A 25666-nucleotide genomic window follows, 5' to 3' on the forward strand; every position below is an offset into this window, starting at 1 on the left:
AAAGCACACGTGGTAACGTTACTCAGTGAAGGAGTCTGTGGTCAGTTCTTGTTGCCTGTTGTTTTTTAAACGGTGAAAGGTAAATAACATTCATAAGCGCTCCTGTGAACAACATGAATACATTTGCAAAGCTTGTTGAAACCAATGTCAGTATTTCCATTAGATGTAACATTCGTGGAGGAACTTTACTGATCTATCCACCGGCAAAGCCCCCTCTTTTAATCAGAAGTGATAATCGTCTATCAAATGCACAGGGAAGCGAAACCGGTAAGTGCTAACGGAATAATTGAAACTATAGTTATCTTAGGACAGCAAACATTGCTATAGAGAACATACTGAGAACAAATTTTTAAGGCATTCTGCAGAGCAAGGCAAAAAATAACACTATCAAATACACAGTACACATCACCCGATATTCAAAACGAACATTAAGGTATATGCGCTGATCATATAGTCAGTACAAACACTCATGACAGTAAACTGTCTGGTTTCTTAGCTATTCCTTTTGTTTATATTATATTTTTATTCCGTGAACAGGTTGTAACTTGCAACTCTATAAAAGATGTATGTTTTGCACAATGTATATTTACATATGTATAAGACATTTGTCTGGCTACTTTGAAGAAACGAGGTCAGTGTCATTATTGTATACGTATTATGGCGAGAAAGTACAATGGTGCACAGGCACTCATTCTTATGAATGTTGACAAAGATGTCTACAATGCAGGATAAAGCCTTTGCTTCTGATTATTTAGAAAAATGCCTTACAGCATTTGCAGATTAACTGTCTTAAGACCATACTACACAGAGACCGATAGCAGGTCGATATTTAAGTCGAGAACCGTGTGAACCCAGGGGCAGGTCAGATTTGCTTCGAACATTCGAACATACAAAATATCACAGCGCTGTCGTCAATGCGCTGGAGAGTGTTCAGGAATATGGCGACGTGAAAGCTGAGGATCACATCAACGCCATACTGTAGTTCCAGTTAATTATGAATTCTATGGCCGTGTGGAATCTTGAACAATCTACGAATGACTACAGAACTTCACGAATTTACATTTATTGCGTAAATAACTACATGCGACTTGAAGAAGCAGTATTGAATTTATAATGTATTTTATAGACAAAGCATGATTTTATGAATTTGAGTTTATTACTGCACACTAAAAGAATGGCTAGCCGGGGGAATAGTTCATTGTGTTATAACATCTGACGGTTACCTTACTTATCAGTGGTTATCTATAAGACAGCATATGTGACCTCCATGTTAAATCCATCTAAGATCCATTTTATATGATCGTAGTTTAAAATCATTTTAAAAACAGGGAGGCAATCAACTAACAGATTAGTCATTTGGACCAGTATACGCAGCTTGAAAGAGTGCCGGACGCGAGACATAGGGTAGGTTTCAACGATTCCTTCTCAACTATGTCGTTATTTTTTGTTTTGTGCATATGTCATTTTGGCTACTGTTCATTCATATTTTCACAGTAAATTCTTTATGTTCAAATTTTATTTAACTGAAAATCAAAAATGTTTTATTAGAATAATTATTGTTTTAACCAATCGTGCATTAACTAGCAAATGTAAATACAATAACACAAACATAGCGGGATAGGAACGCATTAACATTGACCACAGCCAAACTGAAAACTCATCAACAATGTATTATAACCGACAAAGATCACGTCCATGATGAGTGTCAGGCACCATTATTTCAAAGATCGTTTATTTACTGAAAGTTCATAGAGTACGAGACTTTGCAACACAACTCCGTGAACACAATAAATATCTTTTTACCGTTATATGTGTGCATAATCTGAATTGAACGACCATTATGTGGAGGTTTTCTTCTGGCATTAAATTGACATTTTGTAATAACAATCACAGAAAAAATGCCATATCATCAATGTTCTCTTTTTTTGTTCGCTAAATATGGACAATATTCAACATAAAGGAGAGGTATTGGTGACGATGTTGTGTTTTTGCAGTTAACGTTTCATATTTTGTTTCCATAAAAGGGAGATATTGCTAAGGAATAATCATCATACTGGTTCACTGTTTTCTAAAAGTCGCTTTTCTTCAAACATAAAATACCTCAATAAGCCAAATAGTTGATATGAAATTGCATCCTTAGGTTTGAATACCACAATGCATAGGTCAATCTTTGTTTTCGAGACAATTTTGAGATATCATATTTTAGGAGGTACGAATAAGAGACAACAAACAATTATGTTTAAATTCATATAGATTATATTCTACATAATTATTCAGCCATGGAAATGCGCGATGGCCTTTATTAAGTACCGCGCTTAATTGTTAGAAATTGCCGTTTTACATCTATGAAGACAAGACGTAACAATTCGGTTGCACTCCGAAAACAGGTTATAATCTAAGTCACTTTGAACAGAGATATGGTGAATATGAATTGAATATTGAATACCAAAGAATGCAACCTCTTTTGAAGTCATGATATTCACGGATCGAGATATTATAAAATCAATGTATGCATTCCATAGAGGGTGTACTGTCTGGCATTCCATAGAGGGTGTACTGTCTGGCATTCCATAGAGGGTGTACTGTCTGGCATTCCATAGAGGGTGTACTGTCTGGCATTCCATAGAGGGTGTACTGTCTGGCAATCCATAGAGGGTGTACTGTCTGGCAATCCATTGAGGGTGAACTGTCTGGCATTCCATAGAGGGTGTACTGTCTGACATTCCATAGAGAGTGTACTGTTTGGCATTCCATAGAGGGTGTACTGTCTTTCATTTCATAGAGGGTGTACTGTCTGGCATTCCATAGAGGGTGTACTGTCTGGCATTCCATAGAGGGTGTACTGTCTGGCATTCCATAGAGGTTGTACTGTCTGGCAGTCCATAGAGGGTGTACTGTTTGGCAATCCATAGAGGGTGTACTGTCTGGCATTCCATAGAGGGTGTACTGTCTGGCATTCCATAGAGGGTGTACTGTCTGGCATTCCATAGAGGGTGTTCTGTCTGGCATTCCATAGAGGATGTACAGTCTGGCATTCCATAGACGGTGTACTGTCTGGCATACCATAAAGGGTGTACTGTCTGGCATTCCATAGAAGGTGTACTGTCTGGCAATCCAAAATCTAAATCTCAAATCAAAAATTTTTACTGTTCCAATTTTCATACCATAACAATTGCACAAGAAAGATGCTTTTATTTCACATTTATATCATTATGTATGTGAGTATGTTTTTGCATGTAATACTTTTTCCAAGAATTTATACAAAAAGCTGAAAAGCAATGTTTCCATTGTGTTTTTGTAAATTTAACTATATGTTTATTTCATTTAAAATTGTTTTATAAGTTTCGGGAATATTCCATTTCACTTATAATGGTGAATTTCTTTAGGTGCTAGTTTATAATCCACGTTAAGTAAGCTTATGGTCATGCACTTTTTAATTCATCGAGGGAAAACCGTACTTGGTTTGGATAGAGTAACAAATCTTTCTACACTATCGTAACCTGCCAATGGTTTAGATTTACTGCATTGCTTTCGCTGTTATGTATAATGCCTTGGAAGTTCGCATTTCGTCAAGTTAATGTTTGATGCCCTGATCCTCTACAGATATAAAGGCAAATGTTCTTGGGGATTTCGCCAATACTAGAAGATAAAGACTGACTGTACTATTTCCATAACGGTCGTGCGTATTTCCAGAGGTGATTGACTGCTCCACTGCCACCTCGAATAAGATTGTCATAGTCGGGTATATGAAACCGATACCAACATTTTAGTGCACTACCGACTCCTTGAGGGTTCCACTAAGATTAGGTATACATCATTACCTTTATTACTATATTGAATGCCATGGTCGTGATGATTCGGCTAAGATAAGAGTTACTGCGCTGTTGCCATTTGTAACTGCTATTTCTCCAGTAAGTGTGTGTCTCATTGTAGAGTGGCGACGACGTTGAACCAAATTTACTGCTTCCGTTTGCAAGTACGTAGCGTGAGAGTTTGTGTCGTTGACATGACAAAAAAGGTTTTTAAACATATGGCGGAAGTTAGTACAGAAGTTTAAGTAAAGAATTATATTAACAGAAAAACTAAGGTAATAAAATATCTGTAATGCGGTCTGCACTGAAACAAACACCATCGACAACCGTATTTTCCCATAAATTATAGTTTGTATCAAAAGCCTGTGGCGAATAGCATGGCTTGGTACGTTCAGAACAAAAAATGTTATCGATACAACTGAGAGCATTTTCGTTATTTTGACAATTGGAATTATTGGTTTAAGAGCTCGAAGGCTAGGCTCATTCGTAACTTGAGCATGTAATCTTTTTATATGTAAAATCTTAATCACTTTGTAACCAATCACTGTGAGCAAGAGCACAAAAATGACTGTAGGGATAACGAGCGTTAGAGATGTATCCGAAAATACTAGCACCTGCGTTAGTATCGGTTTATCCTTGTTAAAAGAGCATCTATCATTCACAACCCACACAGACATGTTGTAGATGACCAAGGTCACTGATACCAGAATTAAAGTGCAGATCTTTGTTACATTGCTGTTTTTTAGCCGTTTTGCCAAATAGGGATATTCAATCATAAGGAAGTTTTCGAACGTTATGAAAACGCATAGCCACACCGAGACGCAACCACACACGTATGTTGTATAAATAATCCCTTGACACACACCTTTTACGTGACTTAACTGAAGGTCGAACGTACTTGAAATCCATGTTATCATTACACAAATAAGGAAACCAGTATCGCTTATTCCTCGCATCGCCAGGTAAAATGAGCAGGCCATTTGCCTTAAAGGCCTTCGCAAAAATGTTATGGTGGAAAGACAGTTGCCTATGATACCAAAACAACAGATAAACGGAAGGCAGTATCGTTCAATGTTAACCATGACTGTCATACTGTTGGTTCCCGCCTCGCTCATAGCAAATGGTAAGTCGTACAAAGCGTTATGTTGCTGCGTAATGTTCCCGTTCCGCGCACTTCGGTTCGTCATTATCCCGATATCTGCCAAAATAGAATTGCCATTAATTACTAAATAATCATGCAAACATGGTTAAAATAATAGGTTCACAGAATGGCAAGATAATAGAAAGTATGCAGCACGGAATGTTTTTGGACCATACTCTTTTTGAAGTAGTCTTTAATTGCTGAAACAATTCCTATAAATTATTAAAAGGACAACATAATCTTTGAAGCAATTGTCAATTTGTTTAACAACACAAATATGAGTTTTGAAACACACAGTTTTAAATATGTTTGTCAAATTAGCAAAGAGTTGAAAGCTGCTGTTTATAAGGTTTTGTTCTAAAGTCCCAAGGAAAGATGTCGAAAGCAATGTACTACACATATTTAACATTATCCCTATTAAATAAAATGTCCCCTAAGTCAATGCCACAATCACCGATAAAACTAGTAATACAGTGGAACCTACAGGGAAAACCTAGCTAGCGAAGTGGTATTTTGAAATGTTTTCAGTTGTAAGGGAATGAACGGTATTTAGCATAAACCGCACAAATGAAGCATAAGGGGTAAGCTTCCTTATTTAATGACAGAGGGGCTTGATTTGAAAGGAGTTTTAAAAGTATATCGCTGCTGACCTTTGCTGGTAAATCAAGGAATGTATGCACTTACATATTTTTTTCTCTATCCAATAAAGAAAAAAAACTCAAACGAATTTGAAACAGTGAGATACTTTTTGTGCTAATTAGTCCCGTTTAAACTGATTGGAACAACTAACAAATCGACATTATTATTATTATTATTGTTATTATTATTATTATTATTATTATTATTATTATTATTATTATTATTTGACTTATTTATAAATGATATCTGTGCGCATCTTAGACACCAGTGTCAAATAGCTATCTTTTTTTTCTTGTTTGATATTGCAAATAAAGAGATTTATAAGCAAGATATCATAATAAAGCAACAGAAACGTACAATATATAAATAGCATCGATGACAGTTGTTTATTATATATTATTTAATATATATATTAATGCGACTGGAAAATGCGATTGTCAATCATACTGTTTTGGCATTCATCTGTTTAATCCAATCAAAAAATGTGGGTAGGTCATTTAAAGAATTAAATCTGCTATAAGAATAATTGTCAGTTTTGTCTTTGAGCTAAACCTATAGAGATAGCGACGCCGTGGTTGAAGTTTCTAATGTAAAGAGTGGACCAGACGTACAAATAGTCGGGGCGTGATGGCGAGAGTTTTCAAGCAAGCTATTTGAAAGAGTGCTAATGAGGATAGAGAACTGAATATTAAACCATGTTATTGGTTCGCCGAATGTTCCTACGCATCGGTACTTTAAGCATACAATGAAAACCATTGTTGACAATCGCTGTATCAAAATTATTAATGATAACCGAGTTTAGAGGCACACGGCTCATGGTCTAACATACACTCAACGAGAAACAGACAGCCTCACAATACACGCGTACAATATGATGTCGCGGTACAACAAAGACAGATAAAATATGAATTAAAATATCTTTTAAAAAATATGTAAACGCTTAAAGTTTTATCATGAAAAAAATTCGATGCAATCGTCAACCACAAGCACGTTTTAGATAGTTTTACGAAATCATTCATTTATATAAATATAAATGTCGGAGTTGATTCAAAACAAATTGAATTTTGTATGCAATGACATAATCCGAATGCCTTAACAATGTTATTACCATCTTCTGTTTTCAGAAAAGCCATAGTTGCTATTTTATTGTGAAATCCATCTCACTCTTTTGCAATACTAATTATATTGACAACAAATATACAATATATAGATATACTATATTATATATAGAGATACAACTATCCGTTAGAAAAGGCTTAAACTTTATATAAACAATTATAATAAAGAACATAAAGTTACTAAGACGTATAAATCGTTGAGCAATTGCTGGTTTTATATATATAACTTAAAACAGTTTCATAACGGTCCATTTATAATCAGGTCCCTTTGGGTGAAAATGTACTCTTTATAAAAGCTGGGAGTAGAAATAATCATATGCAATTACCCCAGAAAGAAGCAAACGATTTATTACGAGGACACTGAAAGGGACTCGCTCATGTTTTGGCGTTACTCAATCTAAGTTCAATAAAACAAAGAAGCTACAGGACAAGTATCAGTTTAAGTAATTCAAAATTATAAAAATTATTCACAATAAAAAAATCTGGTCAGGGAAGTAACATTTTAAATATATTTATTATAGTTATCAACATTAGTTCGGCATTTATCGTATAGGCTTAGGTCAACGAATTCGGCATTGACCCCACATCATATTTGTATCGTTGAATAACGAGCCAACAAAAAACGAAAAGTACACAGTATTTGTACGCACACGCGTCGGGTCAACGATCACGTAGTACAAACCAACGTTGTCAAGGAATAAAATATGTATACAGCATAACATTTAACCATTAACTATTTGAATATTTTGCGATTTGTAATTGTGCGTCTATGATATTTACTTTATATAAACGTTATTATGTTATGGTTAGTAATACAATGTCCGATAAGAACTTACCTTGAATGTCCGAAAGTATACTATATATCATTCAAGAACGCTACAGCGCACACTGTTATGACAAAATTATTCTCAACCATTGAGAATTTTGTTCTCCGATATGTTGTCGACCTCCAAGAATCAAGCAGTGCAGCGATTTTCAATAGTCGTTCACAAGATATATTTACCGTATTGGATGCCATAATGACAGCTGGTGTATGGCTGATTCAATATTTCACGATAACGTTGTTCAGATAACATACCCTTAAGTTTGACGAAAACTCCTTCATAAAGAGATTTATTTTTGTGAGTTAGGGTAACCGTTGTTATCGCTTCACTGCTCACGCATTTGTAAAACCCCCGAATCATATATTTTAAAGATATCACTCAATTTGTAATTTTCGTAATGACATGATAACCAACATCCTAGCTAGGAATTATTCCGAAAAAAACTTTAGATTTCAAACGATTTGTATACAGTTACCTCAATAACTGTTGTTTTTACAAATTAAGTTCAGCCAGAGAAACATTTATGCGAACGGTACACTGTTTGAAGCAAAGTCTTTGCAAAGAGTTTGGCATTTGATAAAAAAGGCTTTAGTCGAAGAAAGGATAAAACTAAAACGTAGGTAGTTTGTGCACTTTCTCCTGAATACAAAGGGGCGTGTTATAAATGACGATTTAACAATACAATACGGGTGTATTTGCAATTAAAGGCATCAAGACCGAAATATACAGGTTCCATATCGATGCATTTTAAATGTAAAACAGAAGAGAATAGTCAACAACATATTGTCAATGACATGTTTACTCATCTTTACACACGTCAACATACAACATGCACATGTAGAAATTTTATTGCTTTTAAATATATATTTTCTTAACATGTTTGCTTTATGTAGAAACTTTGCTGAAAAAATATTCTCTCTTATATCAGACATAATGCAGTAAAACAATGCAAGAGTTCGAATTCTATCAAACCATGCAGCTTCAAAGCAATCAATCTACGATTTATACAGTAGACATATAACTAGAAAGAGAAACTCATCTTCAATGATGTAAACATAACGTGTTAAACAAAATGCACAAAATCGAAATTCTCTGTCAATATTTAAATGTCTGCTCCTTTCTATCATCAAGCTATGCCCTGAGCATCTAAAAATTGACAGTCATATTTTCAGTAAGGAAGGCAACTCCAATATATTTCAGTGTCTAGCATAGTCTTAGAGTCCCTGTAATGTAATGATTTGGGTGAAATGTTTATTTTCGAATACACAATCCTTTAGCCTGTTATAAAACTGTGCTAGAAACAAATTATTGAGTTTCCAACACTTTCTGCTAGCCAAACAAATCCAAATTTATACTTTTATAACATTTGTTTAACATTTTTAACCAAGTTGGATCTACCAGTATTGTAATGATTTCTTAGCAAGTTATTAAACCATTTGGGATACCGATGTTCTGGCATTTCCGTAAGTCGAAGCCAATACGTAACACAACGTGTCTTATAGTTCACTGAAATTTGGCAATCGATCACATGTACTTTAAGCAAAAAGGTTTGCAACATTTTCTGTCTATCCACACACTTATTTGCCGAAGTTTATATGTTTTCTTTCCGTGCAGTCTGACAGAGCATAACTTCATACTTCAGACGAATAGCATAAACTAGGTACAACCATCGCGTCAAATAGTTTAAATGCTTCGACAGATCCAAAGAAGCCATAGGGTCTGCAGTAGTTAAACTGCCCTTTGAGGCTGCTTAACCAGTGTTTCTCTCGTCATTGTCCAAGACAGTTCGGATGTAAAAGAGGCGCCAAGATATTTGTAATAAATAACATTTCTAGTTACGCTCCTTCAAATTTCCAATGTTCGTAAGTAAATGAATGTCACAGTGGTCCGCAAATTGAAAGGCATTACTGGTGATTTTTCTGTATTAATCTCCATGCTAACGTTATCACTGAAGTCCGCTATACTATTGATAGTGCGTTTCAGACTCACATCCAATTCTGGGAAGCATGAGACGTCGTCAGCGTACAAAAAAGCACACGGTCTATGAAATTCCTCACAGATAAAAATACCATTGTTAATATTTGTGCGTAAATAATGAACTTAATCGTTAATGGAAATGAACAACTTATCGGCGAACACAAACACCCCTGTTTTATGCCTTTATTATACGCGAAGAAATCCGTCAGAACATTGGCGACTTTAACACATGCTTTCATCCTGCTAGACATGGATCGAAAAATATTAAGGACATTCCCAATTATGGAGAAAGGTGAGAGACACTCCAAGAGGTGATAACAACTGTTATAGTTATCAACGTACAAAACGTAGACCTGTCCCCCCCTCTTTCGAGATGCATATTTCTGTATAACTGACTGTAAGTTAAACATATTATCGCTAGTGGAATAACCACGCCTTAATCCGGCTTGTGACCCGTCTATAATATCATTTCTATTCCATCAATTAATAAGTCTTTTAGATAAAATATTTTAAGTAGTTTTATAGTTTTAATTAAAAACTTTTATTGTGGGGACCAATGTTGTGAAACGTTTACAATTATGCAAGAGTTCCTTCGAAAGTAGTACGAAACTCCTTCGATAAGTATTCGACGTTAACGTGGAGATGCATAAGGTTATACAAAATAACAAGCTTTACTTTTGTTAAATACAAGTTTGGTGGAGTTAAGAAGAGCGAGTTGATAAAATGATAAATAGCGCTTTTAAGTGTACGGTATTTATCCCAAGAACGGACACGAATAAATGAATTAATCTATACGGACTAGTTGCGAAAACAAACTATACTATATTAAAACAAGAGAAAGGGACGAATGTTTTGTACAACAATGTACACATAAATAACGAGAGGTGTAATGGCTCTTTTAGTAAACATTTTACGAGACTCATCGACTATAGGAAGTGCATATAAAATGTGGTAATCAATATCACAGTCACATGCCGCTATGTATTACTGTAACATATATATATATAAATTTAAATGCTAAGAACTCGTACACAACTGCTATAACTACGTACACCCCTTACTCATATCGTAAGACTTTCGTTCTTTCTCGTGTATATCCGAAATATTTTTTTTTGGTCCAAATTATCGTAGAGTGAGGAGAAAGACTCGTACAAGCATCAGACAACTCTCGGTCGACAGACCAGGCATGATAATGGGGTATAAGATACTTGTTAAACATGCATACTGTACAATCGTTTGTTTCGTTCGGTCAGTACGATATCAAACTGCGTACATGTCGCTTGGTTATCTTTGCAAAACATTAGAAGCCTGCTTAGGTACTTTTTAACAATTGCATAAGAAGCCTGTACTTTTTAACAATTTGGCAGAAAAGTAATTCGAAATGGCAAACAAATATTCAGACCTTAACGAGCTCGAAATGACATAGTTTAGGATTAACAGGCGTCTTGAACGGATGTTAGCTGTCAAACCGTGATTGTTTGTCATTTCATCGAATCCTTAACAATATCTTAGAGCACAAACGAATCTATACAGATTAGAAAAATGACTGTCACTGGTTTCTATATTTTAGTGCAAGCTGATTCGGTGATCATACGGCCTTTAGGTAAAACGATAACAGGATGACAGGACAAACATACACACAGTCAAGATGCAAAGATGCAATCGAAAGATCATTCACACCAAATCTCGATTACAATGAATTGACTATAACACGTGTTCGGACTTTGATACGTTTTGTTTTTTTCGTATATAAAAAATGTGCCGATCGTCTTTAGCCTATCCAAGCATGATGTGTTCTCATGTTTGACATGGTACGCCTAAGCAACATTGTAAACATTTAACATTCACTTATCTGCTGTGTTCACAGAATATATTCTACAGAAGAAGAACAACTGTTTTGCCTTACTACGCTTCAGTTATTCAAGTTATTCAGTGGTAAATGAGTGATTTGCTTCTCGCTTTTATGCGATAATCCCCTGAAGACGTCCATAATGGGCGAAAGGCCAATCATTAACAACTTAAATATGTATATGTTACCTTTCCATTCCTTCCGTTTTATGATTATGTCCTTCTAAAATAACCCTTTCGCACATATGTCGGTGGATCTGGTCACTGTTTTAAAGAAATTTCACTTAAGATGTGCAGTTAAGACGATTCAATATTAATTGCGACGTTTCTAAGGCTATACTGTAAATTAAGTGATTAACAACCCGCCGCCTCTAATTTCTGTAAAATTGAATTAAATCAACTGAGATCATGAAATGTTTTATTTTTAATTAATCCTCAGACCAAGGAAGTTTGGTGAAAAGAAGAAAAAAATCGTCACTACATTTACACCGCAACGACTATTACCCCTTTTCGTAAGGCGTTTGACCCGCACTCGGCTATTTCCGAGCTTGCAGGATAAAGCCAAGTTGTTACGAAGTTTTTTCGCTCGTCAATAGATATCACTGTCACGACATCGGTCGGGAATACGGCGGTGGTATCAAACACCTAATATCAAATAAAACTATTTCAATCTTCAAAGATTGTTTGGATGACAACCATGGCTTAGTAGATTGGGCAGCTGCAGATGAGGCAGCAGTTGTGATCGACACACTCGATGGGCATTGAAAGAATTTTGGAATCCATCACTATGATATCAGTTTTAGAAATAAAATAATGAAGCCGGAATAAAATAGCTAAAAGTTTAAGTGTTATTGATTTTGTTTAAGAATAGTCAAGTCAATTTACAGGTTCTCACCATATGCAGTTTCGATACCACTGATTTTAAGTGTTGGCGTAATCATCAGGCTAATGTCTCACATCTAGTTGATTCGTCGCTATTTCAATATATGATTTTTCTTGCCCCCGCCACCCCGGGATTGTATTATTTGAAATAAATCTGGTAATTCATTTAAAAAAATGATGGCTTTTAAATTTATTACCTATTAGGAATTTATTTTCATTACACTTATCCGTTAACTCGGTCTTTAATTGTGTTCAGTTTCAGAATACTCCAGCCCTGATTTCAGTTACTTTCGTGTATCTGTACAATTCAATCGAAACATTTTTCAAGTAAGCATTTCTTGTAATCTATGACGTCGTAAACAGATAACGAGTAGCTTATTTTAGAAACAAAATATCACTCGAAATTTCTGATTCATTTCTACCATGACATCAAAAATCACCGTTTTAAACTTATGACTTTCAATAACGGTTGTTGGATATTTTTTTGATCCTGACGTAAACACCATTTTTTACTCTACTCGTTCGCCGAAATAAGAAGGGTATGCATTTCATAAAGCAAAATCAAGATGGCTGCGGTTTTGTTTCGGCGCTATGTAAAACTCGTGCGTTATTTTACTCGCCGCCAATTATGGAAACAAATATTGCCGAGATTGCATAATATCGCAACAAGTCGCAAAATGACCCCAAAGCCATTTTTGAACTATATATAGTTGCATACGCATAAAACAGATGCATGTAGGTTGATTTACTAACTTTACTGAGCACTGTTGCGTTGTGGTTATACTGTTGTATGGTTCAACTGAAACCATACAGACTAGTCTAGTAGACACGTGCAAAAACTGATTTTAACCAATGTGGTTTCAGTTCGTATATCCTGATATCCTATTACCAGGCTTTATGGTTGCACTGCTAGAGTATGTGAGAATACTGTCATGTACAAGTCATTTACGTGACCTCCCTTGTGGCCATAATGACAGAATATAAAATATCGGCATGTTTTTTATGTATCTTGGTAAAGGAGTTCTGCCAGTTAGATTTGTACAGACACTACCCACGCCTTAAGTAATGAACACAGATGGTTATTTCTGAACGTACTTTTATTAAACAATTTAAATAATAAAATCATAATATAAAACTATGCACTTTTGCTTTACTTTTGATGTCAACACAGAACAGAACAGAAATTAGTTACGACTTAAATATGGAGAATGTTCATGTATAGCAATATTGTGCATAATATATATATATATATATATATATATACATATAATGCTGTTTCTGCTGGTTAAAACAATGATCATGTCAACATTTAAACAAAATAATTGATTAACAAGTTTATTCTACTATTATTGGTATATGTATCATGGTTTTAGTACAAGTTGGCTACTGGACTTGTCCCTGTATATCATTGCTTGGATTTCGTTACGAAAAACATCATCGCATTCATCAGATTTTCTGACCGACATTTTAGAACTCCTTAATTTAAGGGAAAATACAACTCCATTGGCTTAATCATTCTTATGTATGGCATGATAAACAGAAGCCAGGAAAAAGTCAGCACTAATTGAGTAATGTATTTTATCGATGTATACGTGAGCGAACATGTTCATCTTAATACAGTGAATGTATTGGAAATAACCGAAATTCACATTACTAGGTATTTCCAATGCTGGTACAAATAAAAATTTATATTTAGGCTATTGGAAGTTATGAAACAGATCAATGATTTTCATATATTTGAAGTAACGGGTAATTATAATTAGCTGGGGTAGAGAGGGCAGAATGTTTATAATTTTGGTTAAGTCTTTGGTTTGCTAAAAGCTGGTCAAACTATTTATCGATTGGTAAATATTTATCCAAGAATACAAATAAAACAATCTAGTTATTTAACTGTGCAAACTAGTCTAAAAATGACAGTGCGGATATACACAATGCAGTGAATTGTCTTCTTATTGTTAAACATATGCATGATCTGTTTTTGGAAATAAATTGTCTTGAATTCGATTTCCGATTAGCACAGATGACTGCTCTATTACCTGTTTCCTCAAAAACGTCAATACTGAAGTTATTCCATAATTTCCTTTGTCCGTACAAGTGAATGGTGTGTTATAATTAAAAAAGTGTTGTACAAGTTGTACGTTGAAAATCAGATTCGAAAGCTCAATTTAAGGAATCGACAAAGGAACCGAACAGAACAGAACATTGATTTACCAGAATATAATAGACCCATGTGTCCGAATATCATAAAAAATGGCCATCGATTTCAGTTAGGAAATGACTTGATTAATAAAATATTGTCCGAACAAGATACAGAACGTTACAAGACAGCCCTCTTTAAATTAATATCAACATGATAATCATCATTTGTGAATGTATGCGACATATTATGAATTTCACGCACATGCGGTGAAATTTTGCGAGAATTCAATTTGGCACCCTTTTGCGAGTCAGGCGCTACAACGCGCAACATCTTCTTTCATTTCACAATTATATTATTGAAAGTTAAGTATGGCATTTAAATGCAAAGTGATTGATAATTTTACATGAAATATAAAACACAAATGAACATAGACAATTGTAAACAAATGAATAAATTCAGGTATGCAAAAAAGAAAAGCAATGATGTGGTTCCGGTTGATTTAAACACAAATCCGAATCTTTGACACGCTGAGTGGACGGTAACTCGGCAAGACTCATTACCGGTTTACAAACGTGCCGTTTGGTTGATATTTGGCAGAGTTAAGCTGTCCATAAACTGATCCGCATGTTGAAACTTAAGTTATGTTGTTTTCAGTGACTTAAATGTGTAGAAAAATAAGATTATTTTATTATGTAGTTATTAATGATCTATTTGACGATTTCAAAATAAGATTAGGCGAGTGATTCTCAGCAGCATCGTCGCTATTTGCTATGACGTATTAGCCTTAAGAATACGAACGCACATAAGTTGTGCCATAATTGGCGCATTTTTATGTTTTCATTATACTGTTCCATTGTCCATCACGAAATTTTGGTTTATATTTTGAAAGTTAATATTTAAAGTAAAACAGGGCAGAAGGCCGTAAGAACTTTATAATGATATTTGAATACGAAATATGCAAATAACCATCCCATCTAAAACTGAACAGCTCTCCAGCCATATTCAGATGTATAGTTGAATTCATAATATATATTCAAACGTGTGTACGTTTTTTCCATTGACGTTACACAGACGTTCGGAAAATCGTACGGACATGAATACAATTTCTGTAATAAAATCTGCGTCTAGTATAATGTAAATATTTGCCTTTTATATGTAAACCGCGCCAATCTGTGTGCGTTTTTTTTTTTGGAAATCACGTCGTTGTTAGTGTGTCCAAGTGATATTCGCGCTGATGTTTGATTTTTTTTAGCAGCATTGGCTAAACTTTGAAAACAGTAAAACATATCAAATTGATGTTATTGTTTTTTAAATTTCCCACAAAAAAAATCAACCTTCAATTTCAACCATTAGTTTTCAAATCAAATATACGTACGAGGAATGGTCTAAATATAATGGGTAATCATTTAACAAAACTCATATTTTGATAACTGGGGTATTAGTGTTTGGCTGTGCCGTAAAAATCGGAGTTAAATATAAACGCAACTCAAGACGGATGCTTTAACCTTTTTTTATAATTTACAAATTTTACACTAGGATTCTTAATGAAATATGTAGAAATAATGAAAGCATTGTAACACAATAAAATGTCATATCCTGCAATACAAGTTATGTATGTAATTTGTATCAATATATAAATATCGTATGGCAGCTGTGTCATTTTTAAGAAACATTCGTGTCGTCTGCTTTTCATCAAAATTAGTCTTGTCTTTTATATTGACTTACAATATATATAAGAAATATTATGACTATATTTTGCTGACGCAATGTGATAAGAACAGTCGTCTATGCTCATCACCAGTACAATACCAGACGTTGTATTCCCAATACGGCTCGTTTAATCAAGTTTATGCATACGTATACCGATAAGAAAGTCATAAACTGGTCCATAGTTTCGCACACCGAGATGTTTCAGAAGTTATACTCTAATAACTGTCGTCTTATGGCTGTCTTACACATAACAAGGAAATTTAAGTACAAATGACATTCTAGCCTAGTTATTTTATGTTTTTGATTTTATTTTCAAAATAATTTTTGTTTTTCAAAGATATTTTTAATTTCAAAAGTTTTTTTAGTTACAAAAACGAATCTATACGCAGCTTGATCGGTTACCAAGCAAATGCCAACTATTTTTTTATACATAATTATGAAATTTATGGTATTTAAGGATTAATAGATTGTTGACCATGACTTTTGGTGAATAATTGCACCAGTTGGAAGAGTAATCGCCCGAGGGCTTTAACACTAGGGTATTTTTTTTCATTGGGGCAATTATCATCCAAAAGCCATGGTAGACCCTGTCTTATCCGGCATTATACTTATGTTACTAATTGTGAAAGATATAAACCGATTTTGAACATTATATTGTGAAATGATATAGGGTTTGATTAGCTGGTATGAAAGGTAAACATAAGAGACACCACAGATTGGTTTTGAAAAGCATAAGCTATATACACATTATGTCACTAATGCATGTAACATACATGATAATAAAGTAGAATTAATAAAGACTTACGTACAAATGTACAGCACACTGCATGTCACTTGCATACACAGTATCATTTTAAAGGTAAATATCTAAGATTTTTTTTTCATTCATATCGTCAACAAACATAACATTACGCTTAATGTCAATCCAACAATCATACCCGTTCAACAAAATAAGCTAGATCAGAGTAAAAACACAAATAAAACGTCATCCCAACGATGAAATGTAAAAAGCTCAGGAGAACTGCGCCTATCCCATCCAAGAATACGAACACGTTAGATAACATGTTTTTTTCAATATTGACATAAAATTCACGTTGGTAAATAATGCCAATCAACGGGTAATGTTAAGCGCATTAAAAGGCTTGAAATGCGAAAAACGAAGTGCTAGATCCTGGACATGTGGTTTCCTTTGGGTTTTGAGATGTCTGTCACTTATGGCGTGAATGCTGACGGCGGGCACATCATCCCTATCAAAGTCATACAGAAATGATCACAGTGTTGTTTCTGTCCATGGAGCGATGGCACCATTAAAAACCTTTTTTCAACTGAAACAAAACTGTGTTAACCGTTGAGATATTGAACAGCAAGTCACAGTTTTATAGAATAATTTGCTATTTACGACTCATTGGCACATTACTGACATGCTACTTTCTTTCAGTGGTAGTGTTCCTCTCCACTTATACCTAGGCCTCCAACAGTATAAGAAAACACCCATAGTAGTGTGTAACTCTTATTCTCATTTGGTTTAACTAGAATCCTAAACGTAATTGGCTGTAATAAATGGGCAATATAGACATTGTTCGTTTAGAATATTTTGGAGTTAACAAATGGTATTAAAATAAGCTCAGTTTTATTAAGAAACGACGTATTTTAAAGGCATGTATGCAACAACAAAAGAGAAAATAGAAGAGAAAAAAACACAAGCTTGTCGCCGTTGTCAATCTTTTTAAATTTATACTTGAAGGTATTCTTTATCTTTTTGAACTTGTTTAAAGATTAACTCATTTTGGTAATAAGTAACATTGTCGAACCAAACAATAATTTGTCGATATTTAGAGGATGGAGGCAAGAGTTTCCCTAAATATTTGTTTTCGTTCAGTAATATTTTTGTTGCACTTGAATAAAAAGTGTTAGGTGTCTTCAATATTAGCGCCACATGCACGTTAAAGACTTTGCCGATTTTTAGGATTGTTATGGAGGTCAGCGTTAAGGCTGCTACATTTGTTTGGCATACACGCGTGGTGAATAGATTAATATCGTTCACCTCTAATGTAGTTTGTTGGTATTGACGGTGCTTTGTATAATAAAAAAAGTTTTGTTTTGTTTTTTGATCTTGTTTCATTATCAAGACTTTTCCAAATACTTAAAGCAGATGAAATAACTGATTTGGCATATATTTCTGTTCTTCGAGGTATTGACTGGTTATTGTTGAGTTTTTTAACCAGTAAGAATTATTTGTAGCATTTTTAACCGTCTGTTGGAAAAGTTGACTTAAATATGACGGTAAGCTATTGTTTACTCCTCAAAATTAGCATTTGTATTTACCAACTGTTCGAGAAGGAAACCCCCAATTTCTGTCAACAAGTTATGAATGAACCTTGATCTCGTCAAGCCAGAAGCAATTCTTGCGGCTTCGTACTGCATTTACTCGATTGTATTATTTTCATATACAATTGTCCCTAAAAAGCGACGCATATTCTAAATTTGAATAAGAATATAAAAATATAAAAATGATTTAATGATTTTCTTTTTATTTGAAATTTTCATAAATATTGTTGAGGCATAAGATATCATGTTAGTGATGAGATGATGCCATGAAACGTCTTGGCTAAGTGTTACACCTAGATGTTTGATTTTTAGAATCAGAGGTGAGTCTTGGTAGGTTTCACAGACATAATGAAAACAACCACATTACTTCTGTATTAAAGTTAACAAGCCCGGTTTGGATCATTGGAGTATAATATATAGATCATGATTCTTCAATATGTGTGCATCGTTACTTGATACTGACAGAGAGCTATCATCAGCAAAGAGTCTGGCAGCGCTATTGAGTGACTCTACTAAATCCATTACATAAACCAGATAAATATTTCCTTCCGGGAATAAACGAAGTTGAATCTCGTAACCATGCACGTATGTATAAAACTGAGTTCCCAATAAAATAAACGTTTTTCTAAAATGTATTATAATTTTTATAAATATATTTTGCTTCAAGAAATAAAAAAGCAAATTTTAATAGTATTCAAAACTTTATAAATTGATAGAAATATGCGTCTGTTTGCTAAGAAATATATTCATCAAACAATTGTAAGGGTTTCCTGTCATGTTTTACGATATGTCTTTGCACGCCATTGGTCACACGAATTATAGCTCCTCATAAGAATCGTCCAATCAATGTCTGGCATGATAAAAAGGACATCAACAGTATTCATTCTATTGCGCTGAAATAAATTAACTCTCATTTGCACTATTTCAATGTTGATAAATTTCATTACTCAAATAGTGTTTACTCTTACCTGACTTCTTGTTACTACGCTACATGTAAGTGCGATTAAATCGAATGAATTGTCCCTATTTTTGATTAAGGAGTACTGAAAGATCCGAGTAAATAACCTATCGATTTAATTTTCTCTAAACCCGGACCGTGATATCAATTAAGGTCATTTCACTCATGGAAGTTAAGCTTATCTTTAAGCGAGGGAAAAATAAAACGTCCGGATGCAGGGGCATAATGGTTTGATGGCCGCTGTTCACACTTCCCCTTTCTATACAATAATTCTATCTGTTTTATATGTGTATCAACCAAAATCGCAATTCTAAGAAATGCACATTACCTGGTACTTTATTTATCTAACCCATAGAAAGGGAATTGATAAAACGTTGTTCTTATTGATAGAAATTTAAGTGTTCGTTTACCTATCAGACAGTTGGATGTATACATGATCGTGAATTCAATATATGCTATCTATAAGAGTTTATGGATGGTATTTCGGTAAATAACAGAGTGTTATTTGAATTTTTAACTTGTTACATGTTCCTTAAATTCTCGTTTTTGTTAACGTACGGAAAAATGTTAGTAAATCCGATATGCTTTTAAGTTCGGACATATCGAACCAAAAGCTAATTTATTTTATCCCTTTATACACGTTTAGACGTTAATATCTACGCACGACGGTTCAAAAGTACCTAAATAATTTAAGAAAAATGTTTGTATTCTTGGAAACGAGTTGTGAGAAAAACCATCTACGATGGGCCGTCCTGAAAGATAGCTGTATCGCATTCGGCATTTTATATATTTTGAGGAAACCTCTGTTCCATAAAAGAATATGCACTCATGTTCTGACACCAAAAATATTTTTTCCGGTATGCATCTGAAATACACTTATATTAAAATGAGTTTGCACTTTGATACGGGAATCGCAAAAAAATACAATTATATACAATTAAGCATAACAACTGGTCATAGTGGGAAGGAAGCGAAACCACGCCGGTACAGTCAAGCAAACATAAGATTCTGTATCCACTCGTCCACAGGAAGTTCTAAGCTGATGGAAATTTAAACCTTAAATAAAAAAGCATTGCTAGCAGCAATTTTTAACACGGATCAACCAATCACGCCACATCATTTCGTTAAATGGCGTTAGTAACGCATTTCAAAATTATGTATTTCAAAGACAATATTCGAGCAAATATCAACATTTGTTGAAGGGTTCCAGCCATCAGTATCTTAGTTCTAACACTCGTTATGATTTGCCAATAAAAAAGTGCATTTTACAAACCTTGAACCGAACGAGTCCCTTTAAGGCATGGTTATGAGTTAACAAAACAGTTCTCATCCAAGTAAAGTGACACTCTTATTTAAAATCAATACATAAACATGTTATACAACCATCACTTTTGACTGATAAAACTTTACCAACTTACTAAATAATGCATAAATGGAAAACATTAATTACTGATAACAAAATTGTAACCGAGTATTTAATAGCAGAAAACGCAAAAATATTAAATGACTGGTGAATGCTAAAATACTAACTGTGGTCTACTATAGCCTGTGGTTAAGGTAGAAATACAATGTTTTATGCTTATTTATTTCAATTTAAACTCGGTATCCTTCATAAAGACCATTGCTTTGGATTCATTCATCCTTTTTGGAATATTTAAACTATATTATGCATTGTGGCTAATCTTATTTGGGAGTAAAAGTGCAACTTTAAATAAAAACCAAGCCTGTAACTATATATAGCTCGATATTCCTTATTGACTTCAATTGATGTAGTTTTTACCGACTATGGCTGACTTATACTAAACATTATATTCTATAAACGTACCAGGAACGTCGAGTTTAGCTTTTTATGATTTTGCTCATGATGCTTACTGCGTCGAAAACTAACGAGATCAAAGTTTGATAATAGTTCGTATGCATATTGTGTGTATGTCTGTCTTTTTACCTGTTTGCATAAAGCAATATCATATGAAGTTTTTGGCTTTATGTTGCCATTCATCAGTAATCATAGGAATGAGTTCCTAGCATTCTTGATGAAATGGCCTCATGTAAATTTAGGAGTATCATTTTGTATACATATGCGATGGATAAAAAGTATACAAACAATTAGAGATTATTATATACCTAGGTACTATCGCTCCCAAATGAATATGTTAGATTGTATTATTATTCTGAACGCTAAAATGAATTCATTGTTACATAAGCTGGCTAAGTTTATTATAAAAATAAATCAGATAAAAGACTATGTAGTGAACATTCCAGTTTAACTTAAACTGGATATAATTTGCTCTCTTGAAACAATGTATTATTATTTGTTCTTTATCATGAATTTATTGATGCGTTTGTGCATGCTTTAATGACTGTTTTGATGATCATATACATTTTGTGGGTGTATCTAAATGAATGTTCCGTAGTGTTCTGTTCATTATTGACTTGTGTCTAAGTTCAGTTTGAAGTATTTTGGTTTAACCAGTATTTATTGCAAAATATATTGAACAAAATAAATAAGCATTTGAGCTACAGATATGCATAACATACATACAAAATAAGGAGTGGTGAAATGCATAAACAGTGAGTAATTCACAGAATTGAGAATTAACCATAATTGGTTTAACTAAGTCTCTCTTCTGTTTTAAGTATTTGGACAAATGAAATCAAACGAAAATATCATATATTTGGACCTGATTAAAATGAAACATACTTAATATGATGTATAGATCATCAAACTCGTTTGTAGTAAAATAAGGAGACCATTATTAAACAAATCTTTTTAGATACATGTGTACTCTATACCGCATTAAGGATGCGATAAAATGAGAATAATTTGAGAATGATTTTATGGGGATGATCTCACACTTGCAACTGAAGGTCTAATAACTTCTAATCAGAAACGATGTCATTTCGAGCTCATTAAGACCTAAATATCTTTGTTGATTCCAATTAGTGTCACCCTATTTTAAAAAAAAGAAGATCTCGCTATACATATTTTAGAATGACCACGTATTGTCTGGTCAAAATGCATATACGAGTGTTTCCCGTCACTTATAATGCAATAAATTTGGACCAAACAGTCATGCCACGTAACCAAGAAAGGCTATTAAGTTGATTTCCATAGAGTTTCGACCAAAAGTAGTTTTGATTTCTTGATATTGTAAGTTTGTGTGCCCTAATAATGGTACGTTACTTGACAACATTTTTTATGAAATACTTTCGAACAACGCTCAACAGCTTTGGTGATACTGAGATGGAAAGTTTCTCCTCTATTTTGTTAGGAATGTGTTGCTTGGATTCAGCAATAGGCCCGTTCTCAATATGACATTCAAAACGTAGCAATGTTCGTGTGATTGACTATTGAAAATCGCCACACCGCTTCATTCATAGAGGTCTGAAACATATCGGAGAACCAAACTGTATACGGCGAAGTACAGCTTCGACATAAGAGCGTGTGTGCTATAGCGTTATTGGGCTTTGAATGGAATTCTTTTGGACAATCCAGGTAAAAACCTTTCTGAGATTATATCGCTAACAACGATGTTATAAATGAATATATTACAGATCTACCAAATCACAGCAGTAAGAAATTATAAAATATTAAAATAATACATGGCTAAATATTTTGTTATTGGCATCTTTGAATTGTAATTTGTGATGGTATATCCGACGCGAGTGCATGAGTTGAGTTAAGTGAGTTTAAACAGTACGGCTTATATACGTTCTAAGAATAAAGATATATAACATGATATTTATGTTTGATTTTCAAATATTTACATCAATGAAGGGTGTCGTATTATTGTTATATTATCTTTATATATGTTGCCAGCGCATTTAGTACTGCAAGGAATGACAATGTATGTCAAAATGACAATGGCGACCTTGAACTTTCGAAAGACAGAAGTTGGTAATATGCATGTAAGTTGGTGAAAATACAATATAAACAGCAACACAATTAAAACTGAATGTTTCAAAACACATAGTTACGTTTTTTATGGCTCGCCAGTCCGTATTTCTATCAGCGTGCCTTAAGAGTATTCCAAAATAGACTGGATAACTGAAAACCAGTCATTTAAACAAATTTGCCCATTTAGTTAGTTATTTATGGCAGTTAAACTTTTTTCAGATAACGAGTTAGCAATGACGAACCGAAGTGCAGGGAACGGGAACATAACGCAGCAGCATGACGCTTCATAAGTCATACCATTTGGTATGAGCGAGGCGAGAACAGACAGTATGACCGTCATGGTTAACATTGAACGTTACTGCCTTCCGTTTATCTGTTGTTTTGGTATCATAGGCAACTGTCTCTCAACCATAACATTTTTACGTGAACCTTTGAGGCAAATGACCTGCTCATTTTACCTGGCGATGCGAGGAATAAGCGATATTGGTTTCCTTATTTGTGTTATGATAACATGGATTTCAAGTACATTCGACCTTCAGCTTAGTCAAGTAAAAGGTGTGTGCCAAGGTATTATATATACAACATACGTTTGTGGTTGCGTCTCGGTGTGGCTATGCGTTTTCATAACGTTTCAAAACTTCCTTCTGATTAAGTATCCCTATTGGGCAAAACGGCTAAAAAACTGCAATGTTCCGAGGATCTGCACTTTAATTCTGGTATCAGTGATTATGGTCATCTTCAGTATGTCATTGTGGGTTGTGAATAGCCGACGCTCTTTTAACAAGGATTACTTTATAGTTATGCAGGTGCTTGTATTTTCGGATACGTGTCTGACGCTCGTTATCCCTACAGTCGTGTTTGTGCTTTTGCTCACAGCAATTGGTCACAAAGTGATTAAGATATTACATATACGAAAATTACATGCTCAAGTGACGAATGACCCTAACCCTCAAGCTCTTAAACCAATTAATCCCATTGTCAAGATAACGAAACTACTCTCTGTTGTATCGATAACATTTTTTTTGTCCTAAACGTACCAAGCCATGCCATTCGCCAAAGGCTTTTGATACAAACTTTAATTAATGGACATTTAATTTTGTCCGTGGGGTTTGCTTCCGTGCAGACAGCTTTTCAGATACTTTATTACCTAAGCTTTTCTGTGAATATTATCCTTTACTTGAAGTGCTGTACTAACTTCCGTCGTATGTTTAAAAACCTATTTTGTCGAGTCAACGAGACAAATTTGAACGCTACTTCAACCCAAACGGAAGCAGTAAATTTGGTTCGAATTCGTCGCCACTCGCAAATGAGACACACGCTAATTGGAGATGTGGAACTGACAAACGGCAACAGCGCCGTTCATCTCATCTGAGTGGAATCATCACGGCCATGTCATTTTACACATTATCGAAAGCCATGTAGCATATCTCAGCTAAGTGCAATCCTCCAGGCGTTGGTTCAGCAGTATAACGCTAGTTTTGTTTTTAAATGGGTTCAGTGCACTACATTTTATCTTGTCGGAATCCTACTCGCCATGGCATTGTGTTTCTTAATGGGAACTGTGTAGTACATATAATGTTGGAGGAATCCTTCCCGCCATAACATTTTAATTCGTAATGGTAACAACGCATGACATTAAAATTTTAATCTTGGTGGAATCCTTTAAGCAAGGGCATTCTGATTCGTTATGGGAACAGTGTATTACATTTAATCTTTGCGAAATCCATCCCACCATTGCATTCTGATTCGTTATGTGAACAGTGTATTACATTTGATCTTTGCGAAATCCATCCCACCATGGCATTCTGATTCGTTATGGGAACAGTGTATTACATTTACTCTTTGTGGAATCCTTCCCGCCACGGCATTTTGGAAAAAATGCAGTACAAATCCAGTTAAAGAAAAATCCTCATGAAACCTCTATTTCTTCATACCAAACAGACAAAAGAACTTTTATTGAATTAAGTTAGCAATGCACCTTTGTCACATTAACGTGGCACGATGCGAAGAGTGTTTTATGTGTCTTAACAACATTGTTTTATACCTGCTTTTATAGTTGAATAAACATTTTTTTCAGAAGATGTGTTTTATTCCGGATTTGTTTTATCAAGACACTGATAGCAACAAGCATATGTTTTAAGTTATAATGCATCAGTTATCCATGAATATCGACCAAATCTTTTAACTTTTCCAGTTGATATGGTAATTTCTAAGCGCGACAAGCTGAAATGAGGAACTGAAAATTTCAACTTTTCGAGAAAAATTACCGGTCGACAAATTAAAAATAGCGCCATAATAATCGAATGCAAACAACTTTGAGTGGAATATTGAGCGCTTGAAAAGTGGGACTCAATTCTGCTCGTGCCCATTGTCTGGAGTCTGTACCATGGT

Source organism: Mya arenaria, chromosome 1 (assembly GCF_026914265.1).
Source record: "Mya arenaria isolate MELC-2E11 chromosome 1, ASM2691426v1".
Classification (NCBI taxonomy): domain Eukaryota; kingdom Metazoa; phylum Mollusca; class Bivalvia; order Myida; family Myidae; genus Mya; species Mya arenaria.